Here is a 9,760-nt window from a genome sequence, read left to right on the forward strand (position 1 = left end):
GTGTTGTGGCTGAAGAGTATTTGCTTTTTTCTCTCCCCCTCTGGCTTCCACTTTCCTCGCTGCCAACTCAAAATGATCACACCCAGCCAGGGCAAAGGCTGCTTACAAGTTTAGCCAAGTGAGAAAAAGTCAGACTCCTATTAAATATCAACATCATTGATTGAGTGACCACAGCAGGGATCCTTCTAGGTGCGCGCAGAAAGGGATCAGACATCTTTATTCTCTGGGAGTTGTAAGAGCAGGACGGGGTCCAGTGTGAGGCTGGCCTCAGCCCCTCTGGGTGGCAACTTCCCTCAGAGGACACCCCGTGCCATGGTGGGGAGCCCCCTCCCTCCCCAACCCCAACCGCAGCTCCCTTCAGTGAGCCTGGGCATGGCAGGCCTGGGAGCTAAGTCCCTGGAATTCAGCAGAAAGTTACTGTTTTCCTCGACACTATCCCAGACCTGCTCTCCCATGCAGCTTCAAGCTGTTTAACTGCCGTCTGTCATTCGGCCATCATTATTCGTATACGTGTAGGTAAATATTTTATTAAGCATCTTCGCCACTTGGCAGTTAGGGAGCCCTTTGCCTGCTAGACCTGGCGGCCGCCCAGCGCTGCCCGGGAGGGTGGGAGAGCAGCGGGCCGCTTGAACGCGCGGTGTTCTTAATAGAGCGGGGGTCCTTTCCACCTGGAAATCATTTTCTCCTCTGGCCTCTCGGGCTTAATCTTCCATTTCTTCGTTTTTAATCAGTTACCAATTTGGCCTTGATGAAAGGTGCCGGGGCCTCCACAAGAAATTGGCTGGGCCTTTTAACTCCACCTGGAAATGGTTGAGGCAGTGCCGCGGTCACCTGGCCTTACACCTCTGCACCCATTTGGGGCCTTGCCCCATCCCTCTGCCTTGCCGGACAGAAATCTCAATGTCACAGCTGGAAATACGCAGGGCCCAGGATGGGGCCCTCCACCCAGGCCCCACCACGCACACTGTGTTGTGTCTGTGAACTCCAACATTCTCAGAGGGCCTTTTCACCGCCTCGCCCCATAGCCCCGTCAGCCCGCCAATTGGCCAGCAACAAGCTCACAGCTTAGCCCACAAAACCACCAGTCAGCTTGGACCCACGTTTGGTCCACGTCTTCAGAATCCTGTGCTTTTTACCATTTTTCCAGGTGGCCAAAGCAGCAATACGAAGCATGGCCGTAGCGTTGTCCCGTCATATCTTTGGGTCTCCAGGAAGCCAACCCGATAGGATCTAGTTCTGTGTGAGAAATTCCAACTGCTGTGGAGGACCGTGGGTATGACGCCCTCTTCTGGCAGATGCGGGGAACACCTACTTGCGCCCAGACGTGTCAGTTCCCTCTGCTTGCGCCCAGACGTGTCAGTTCCCTCTGTTGGTGGAGGAAAGAGAAGCTGTCTCTCTTGTCTCCCGGCCCCAGATTCCAGAATTCAGGGTCCTGACACTGAGTTGGGAGACCCAAGCCCCATAGATCCAGAGGTTTCCTGAAGATTAAACCGAGACCCACCACGATAGCCCACACTGCAATTTCTGCAGTTACCAGTTCTTTTTTTTTTTTTTTAATTTTTTTTCAACGTTTATTTATTTTTGGGACAGAGAGAGACAGAGCATGAACGGGGGAGGGGCAGAGAGAGAGGGAGACACAGAATCGGAAACAGGCTCCAGGCTCCGAGCCATCAGCCCAGAGCCTGACTCGGGGCTCGAACTCACAGACCGAGATCGTGACCTGGCTGAAGTCGGACGCCCAACCGACTGCGCCACCCAGGCGCCCCTGCAGTTACCAGTTCTAAGTGGCTGCAAAATGGATGAAGGGAAGAGTGGAGAAAGCACTCTAACCTCCCAAGGGGCTTCAAAGAGGCCGAAATCAAATCTATGTAGCTCCACGTTTTATTGACACACAGAGACGGAGGGACGAAAGGAATAAGAGAAAAGATTAGGAGTGAGGACAATAGAGGGCAGACTTTACAGCAAATTGCTGAGTAAGACACTCGTGCTAAAAATAATACAGCTTGGAGAGGGCATAAGAAACAAAAGTGTGGCTGTGCCCATGGGTGGGAGGAACAAGACACTGTGCCTATAAACAGCCCGGATTAGAACAAGATGAAGAAAGGACCGTAACCCAAGAGGAGAAGGAAGAAACGTAAGAATAATTTGAAGTGAACCAGAAAATTAACTTTGTCACCATCCTCTCGCTTCTGTGGCTCCCATGATGCCGGAGGCCCCCCGACAGTGCACGGCCACGCCTCTGGGTTGTGAACAGGCCCCAAGACCCCATCACCCACTTGGCAGATGCCGCGCAAGAAAGGAGGGCAAGACCTGGCTTTGTACCTGCTAGTCTGGATCATGGATAATCATGAACATTCAAAAAATCAATTGCCCAAGTGGCTGATGGGGAGGTCTGGCTTGACAGAAGGCGTTCCCGAGAAAGACCCGGGGGGTTAGCTGATCACAAGCTTGATGTGAACCCACAGCGCAAGGAGGCTGTTGAGAACCCTAATGCAATCTTAGGCTCTATTAATAGAACGACGGAGTGTGGAGGGAGAGAGGCAATAATCCCGCGCGTGCTGGCAGGTCAGGCCACATGCAGTTTTATGCTCAGTCCTGCGGGCTGTATTTTAAGAGAGGCGCTGGCAAATTCAAGCCTGTTCAGAAGAGCATGAAAAGGACTGGATGCCAGTATTTAGACAGCATCGAGATTAGCCTGACAGTCCTTTTACAATTGGCAAAATCAGCATGCTTATTGCATTGAAGACAGAGAATCGCAGTCGCTGGGACGGAGAATCAGGGTTTCAATGTTTGCTTCACCTCCCTGAGCTTTTGGCGGTGCCCTTTCTATATGATGGGGATATGAGTCTCCACCCGCCCTTCCTGCGAGCATAGTTTGAAGATGGTCTGCCCCGTGGGGCTTGTGTATTAAACACCTACTTGCTGCCTGCTCTGTGCCAGGCGCCAGGGCACCAAGAGGAACTTGAAGTCCAGTTGGACACACAGGCCCGTAAACAGGCGTTTTGCGCATAACGTGACATGATAATAGATACGTGGATTGATTTGAGATGAGATGTAATTAATTTCTTAGAGGGGAGGAATGACAGGAGAGAAAACCGGAGTCTTCAGGGTATACGTACTTGCATGTGCAGACAAAGGGGGAAAAATCGCTGGAGGTCAGAGAGGAGAGGCCATGGGTGTGGAATGCTTAGAATCAGGAGATTTCAGAGTCACGGAAGACAGCTGAAAGGTCTCGACAGCATCCGGTGCCACCAAGAAATCCAGGAGGAGGAGGAGAAAAGCTGAAATATTTCCGGACCAAACCCCGGAGGTGCAGATTAGGAGTTCGTCCTTAGTGGCAAAGAAACGCATTTTGGGGAAATGCTGGAGGCAGAGACGAATTCATTTAGAAAGTTTGTGGAAGGCTGCATCTATTGAACACCGACTGCACACCTAGCATGGTGCTAATGCACTGTGGAAGTTCAAAGAGAGTAAGACTTGGTTGGAGCCCACTTCAATAGTGACAGGTGAGCTAAGACTAACACCTGTCAATTCATTAGGGAAGAGTAGAAGATTATGACCTGAATTGTTCGACTCGGTGAGGCACACAGACGGTGGTTTCAATGGCCAGTTGGTGGACCCATGATGTTCCTTATGTTTGTGAAAGCCAGAGGAAGAAAGAATGGCGTCGATGTATTCCCAATATGGTGAATCTGGTCCTAGGCTTCCCCCTCCCCTTGTTTCTTGGGAAGTTTCCTTTCCCAGAAGTGTTCAGAAACACAATTCTTGTCTTAACATCGCTCGTGTTTTCTCCCACTTTGTTATTTACCAGTGAAATTAATATTACTCTTTACCCTGCTCACATTCTAGATCCACCATGCATTTTTTTCATCAGTGGGTTTGTGTTCGGCTGATTAGTTATTCATGTATAATGCAAGATGACAAGAGCTGTAATACAGAGAAATGATTGTGGAGAACGCAGGCGTACAAGCTCTGGAGTTGGCTTCTTTTTTTCTTTTTCTTTTTTTTTTTTTTGTGGGGGAGTGTGTGGGTAGGCAGGTTAGTAAGGCTCTCGGATTACTTGCAGATGGTTGAAATTCTCTTCTTACCGAAGTGGTGACTGAAGCAAAATTGGGGGGATGAAAATAAATGGCGTTTGTTATACATCCATCCCCTCGGTCTCCTTGATCTGCATCACGAGCCCCTGGTGGACTTCGGATATGTCCTGTACAAAAGCTCAAGTCATTTGACTTCTCTGGACTTGAGTTTCCCCATGTGTATCACGTCCAATGTTTCTATGTTGACTTCTTTCATAGGTTAAATGTTTGCAAAGGGAATCTACCTTGTAGATGAGTTCTTCCTCTAACTTACCCCTTGGGACTTCCTTTGGAGTAGCCAAAGATGGGATCTCTATGGGATGCAAAATCTGATCCCTCCAATGGCTTCCCACTACACTCAACCCCTTTGGCGTAGCCTAAAAGGCCCTATGTGATCTGATCCTGTCCTGCTTTTCCAATCTACACCATACCACCAGCCCCTACCATTTCTCAAACCAAATAAATGACTGTAGCTCCTCAAGCCCTTTGCATTTGCTACTCTTCCTGCTTGGAATATTCTTTCTCAGCTCACTGAATGGATATCTCCTTATTACTTCCCAAATCTTAGTTCCAGTACCACCTCCTTGCAAATGCCTTTTCTGGTCAACCTCTCTAAAGTCACCTCCCCACCCATTGCTGTCTAGTTTATTGCCTTATTTCTTTCCTGCCGGGAGTCCAGCTGAGGGCCTCGATTATCCTCTATTTCAGTCTTTCCATGTGGCAGCATGGGCTTCCTAACAGCATGGAAGCTGGATTTTAAAAGGGAAGAAGAAACACCCAAATTCAAAACGTTCTCCAGCATCCCTAAATCATTTTCTAGCACATTACCCTATTTTACCTTCTTTGCACTGCTCACTCTCTGAAATTATTGTGCCAATTTATGATTCCTTGCTAATTGCCAGCTCCCTCCCCCACCATCCATGAGGATGTAAAATCTTTGAGAATGGAAACCTTGCCTATCTCGTTCACTGCACACGCCCAGCACAAAAGAAGTGCCCAGTAAACATTTGTTGAATAAGTGAATTTTAAATGTTCAGAAATAAAGAGAAAGAAACAATTAGGATGCACGTGAAATGCAATGAAACACACAAACATACACATGTTCACAAAAAATCAGGCTGCAGAGAACTTTTCAGGAAGAGAACTGTGGTCTGAAGGACGGAGAGCCCACCACGCAGTGAGCCAGGAGTGAATCGGTCATATTTGCAGCCCCCCACCCCCCACCCCGCCTCCTGCTGTTCAGAACTCATCACAGAGCTGGACTGAGCACAGGGACCCAGGACACATAGGACCCTGCAGGTGACCAAGATCAGGACCTGGAAAGCTGGACCTCAAGGGGAAGTAGGCTATGCCCAGACATCACAGATCCCCAACAGGATGACGTTGGTAGCAATTCCCTGAGGTCCTGCACCTGGTGTGGGAGGGCTCTGGGGCTTTACTTGAACCTAGCAGTGCAGAGGAAGATGATCTTGGTTTCACACAATTCACGATGGAGATGGAGAGGTGAGAGGCAGGGACGTGTGTCCAAGCAGAGCGGCTCTTTGACAGGATGGAGGCGTTAAGTGGCAAGGGAAGGAGGCCACCAGCCCGGAAGTTACAGGCAAGGGAGAAGCAGAAAGGTTTCCAAGAGAGGCCAGCACTGGAGGTGGCTACAAAGAGGGCCTTTCAGAGGCAGGGAAGCCTGGGGACCCCCCAGGATCTCCATTAGACTGGAGGAGGGTGGGGTCTGCAGGAAGTATAAGAAGAGCCATTTATTAACAAAAGTTCCAGCAAAGTCCCTCAGGACCAATCCCAGAGCCAGTAGCTGGAGTCACGGACTGAGTACAGGAGAGAAGAGTGGAGAACAGTTGCACAACTTTAGCAAGAAGGAGAGAAAAGGGGTGCCGGGTAGTCAAAACCACAGGTGGCCCTGCAGTGATGGCAGAGAAGTCCAGAAACACATCTGCGGCACGTTGTGATTGAACACAGTAATCAGCGACCCTTGGAAAGTGTGTGTACGAGGGGATTTGGGGGCAAAGAGTCATTATAAAAACAACAGACGGATGGGGCTGAACAAACAGAGTCTGAGACCAACATGGAACACGCTCATGCTCATAGTGGCGCTGTTCCCAACAGCCAAAGGGTGGAAGCCAGGCAGCGTCCTTGAACAGGTGTGTGGGTGCGCAAAATGTGGCACATACGTACAACGGAATATCATGCGTCTATGACAAGGAATGAAAAAGCGATACACGCTACAATGTGGATGAGCCTTGAGGACAGAGCGATATTAAGGAACTAAGCCAGATGCAAAAGGGGAAATAGTACATGCTTCCACTGATAGGAAGTACTCAGAATAGTCATATTCATGGGACGGAAAGTAGAATGGTGGTTGCCAGGGCCTGAGGGGAGGGGAGAACGGGAGTTCTTGTCAAGTGGGTACAGAGTTTCAGTTCGGTATGATAAAAAAAAAAAAAAAAAAAAAAGTTCCGGAAATGGATTAAAAATAAGTTCTGCAAATAGCAGTGAGGATAGCATGAAAATGTGAATGTATGTAGCATCACTGACATATACACGTAAAAATGGTTACACGGCATATTTTATGTAAAATGTGTATTTTGCCACAGTAAAAATATTAATAAGGAGAAATAAGCAAGACAAGAATATCCAGGACAGCTCCGAGAAGGGAAAGTAAAGGGGAGATAAAACACTATCGGCTATTAACACAGATTATAAAACCTCAGGAATTAAAACAGGGTGGCGCTAGCCCTTGATTACACAGACAGACCATGGGACCAGCCGAAAGTCCGGAAACAGGCCCAAATCATGCAAGACTTTCGTGTGTGGGAAAGGTGGCATCTGGAAACGGTGGGGAAACCGTGCTGGGATTAACTGGAACCATCAGGAACAAAAGGAAGTTGGCTCCTTATCTCATACTTCTGGCCGGAAGAACTCCACATGGAAAAGAAATGTAAATGTGAAACGCGACCCCGCACAAGGACCAGAAGAAACCGGGAGGGAAGTCTTTTTTAGCCTCAGAGGGTGAGTAAATAGCAGCTGTGACTTGGGGGGGGTCGATCCCAGCTCTCTGTGCCTACGTTGTGGGGTCGTTTTGAGCCCTGTAGGAGTTAATACCTGTGAAGTACTTGGAACAATGCCCAGCACACACACAAAAATAGTAAGTGACCACCACCACCACCATCAGCAGCATCATCGTGATCATCAAAAAGAACTGAAGACGTTTATAAGCTGATATGGAAAAAGAAGTATCAAGGTATGTGAAACGGAAACCAAAGGCAAGGTAGAGCACCATGCACGTAATATACTATCCTTGGTTTTCAAAGGTGGTGGGGGGGTGGGTGGAGAAAAAACACATGCACGTATACACCTACATATATATGTAAGTGTGTATTTACACACACATATACACAGTAAACATCTGTGGTCAGGCCACTGCATTACACAACTCCAGGGGCCACAATTCCATTGTATTCCATGTCAGTGGCCTCCCAGGAGCTCAGTATAAATGGTGCCCCTTGGAGCTGTGCACCACGGTGGCCCTGCTAACTTGACTGAGTTTGGTAACATATTTCTGGGAACACAACGGAATGACCCTGGTTGCCTGTGGGGAAGAGATATAGGTGGCTTGGAACAGAGGTGGGAAGGAGGCTTTTCACAGCACAGTCTTTGTGTCTTTTCAATCTGGAACTATGTACATGTGCTACAGAACACTCCTCGCTCCAGAAAATAAAGGGACCTGTAAAAATAAATCAATGCACACCTATAAAAGTAAGACGTAAAAGTAACGGTACAAGTTAGGGAATTGGGGAAACACCAAAACAAGGATGAAGGACAGAATTAGGATTGAGCGTGACTTTTCTGGTTATCTCTGCGTGTCTGTCTGGAGTGCTTTGAAAGGCATCGTGTAGAGCAGGAATGGGGAAATGATAGCCCCAAGCTATATCCGGCCCACCACGTGTTTTTGTAAATAAAGTTTTATTGGAAAACAGCCACAATTGGGTCATAGACCATCTGTGGCTGCTCTCCTCCTACATTTGGTTATTGAGTAACTTTGGTTTTGGCAAGTTATTTGCTGCTATTTCTAGTTCAATCTATAAATCCAGTTCCCTGGAATGATTCCACTAAAAGGCACGGTGAAGAGGTAGGATGCTAGCAATGGGTTGTAATGAACAGATTAGTCTGGATTTAGAACTTAAGTAAACAAGAAGCAGAGGTGTTCACCACAAGGAAAGTAACGTTAGGATAAATGTTAACAAACTGAATTTGTTTGCATATGATAAGAAACAGAGAGAGACCCTGGATTGAAGTAAGAAAAACATACCAAGACAAATTAAAGATCATCAAAGTGGAGAAAATGAAAAAGAAGATATTCTCACAAATAAGCTAGGCCCTGTTAAGAAGTATAGTATGGGGCACCTGGGTGGCTCAGTCGACTGAGCGTTCAACTCTTGGTTTCCACTCAGGTCATGATCCCAGGGTCGTGGGATCGAGCCTTGTGTCAGGCTCCACACTGAGCATGGAACCTGCTTAAGATTCTCTCTCTCTCTCTCTCTCTCTCTCTCTCTCTCTCCCCTCTCTGCCCTTCTCCCCTGTTTGCACTATCTCTGTCTAAAATAAAATAGGGGTGCCTGGGTGGCTCAGTCAGTTAAGCAGCTTCGGCTCAGGTCATGATCTTGTGGTCCGTGAATTCAAGCCCCCATATCGGGCTCTGTGCTGACAGCTCAGAGCCTGGAGCCTGTTTCAGATTCCGTGTCTCCCTCTGTCTGCCTCTCCCCCACTCACACTCTGTCCCTCTCTCTCAAGAATAAATAAACATTAAAAATAAATTAGAAATCAATCAATCAATAAAAGAAGTATAGTATTAAAATAATTCCCTATGTTATGACATGGGATAAGGTATTTAAAAATATGAGAATAAACACATCTCCTATCTTGAAATCTCACCAGGCATTCAGTCTCTCAACGTCCACGGGAACATTCAAAGGTTATCTGAGACACAGAACAATTATCTTTTGCGCAGGACTGTCCTATGCCTTGTAGGAGTCTGGCATCCCTGACTCCCCACTAAATGCTGCTAATGGCCCAGTTCATGGTGACAATCAAAACAACTCCTTCGAATTTTCAAAACTCCCCTGAAGGGAAGCACCACCCCCCTTGAGAACCACAAATACATGTGAAAGCAATTTGAAAAGTTAAAAGCACTTTTCAAATGCACAGTGTGATTGATCTACACATGTGCAGTGGAGTTTCAACAGATACTACATACCTGCACTATTTACACGAAGACTACTGAATTCTGAAACACGAATGTTTTCTTTTTTCATAAAACTGGCTTCGATTTTTGGAAACATGGCAAGTAAATCAATATACTTACTGAAAACAACCCAACATTCTGGATTTAAAATAACTGAAGGGCATCAATGAATGAGCAGAAAAGTTAAGGATCCTTAGCCCAGGCATTGAGCAACGTGGAACTCAGAGTTGCGAGCTGAGCACAGCACTCCAAGGACATTTGCTGTACCTGGTAAACTTGAAGTTTGGCAGTCATGGCCTTGAAGACTTGTAAAAAAGGAGCCAAAGCTCCAGATGTGCCCAAGATGGAGAGTCTAACAGATCTTCCAGGATAAAGATGGGATATCACCAAAAGCTATTCCTGGAGTGAAGGCATGGATTTAGAAATACCTCCA

The sequence above is a fragment of the Leopardus geoffroyi genome, chromosome E1 (assembly GCF_018350155.1).
Source record: "Leopardus geoffroyi isolate Oge1 chromosome E1, O.geoffroyi_Oge1_pat1.0, whole genome shotgun sequence".
Taxonomy (NCBI): Eukaryota; Metazoa; Chordata; class Mammalia; order Carnivora; family Felidae; genus Leopardus; species Leopardus geoffroyi.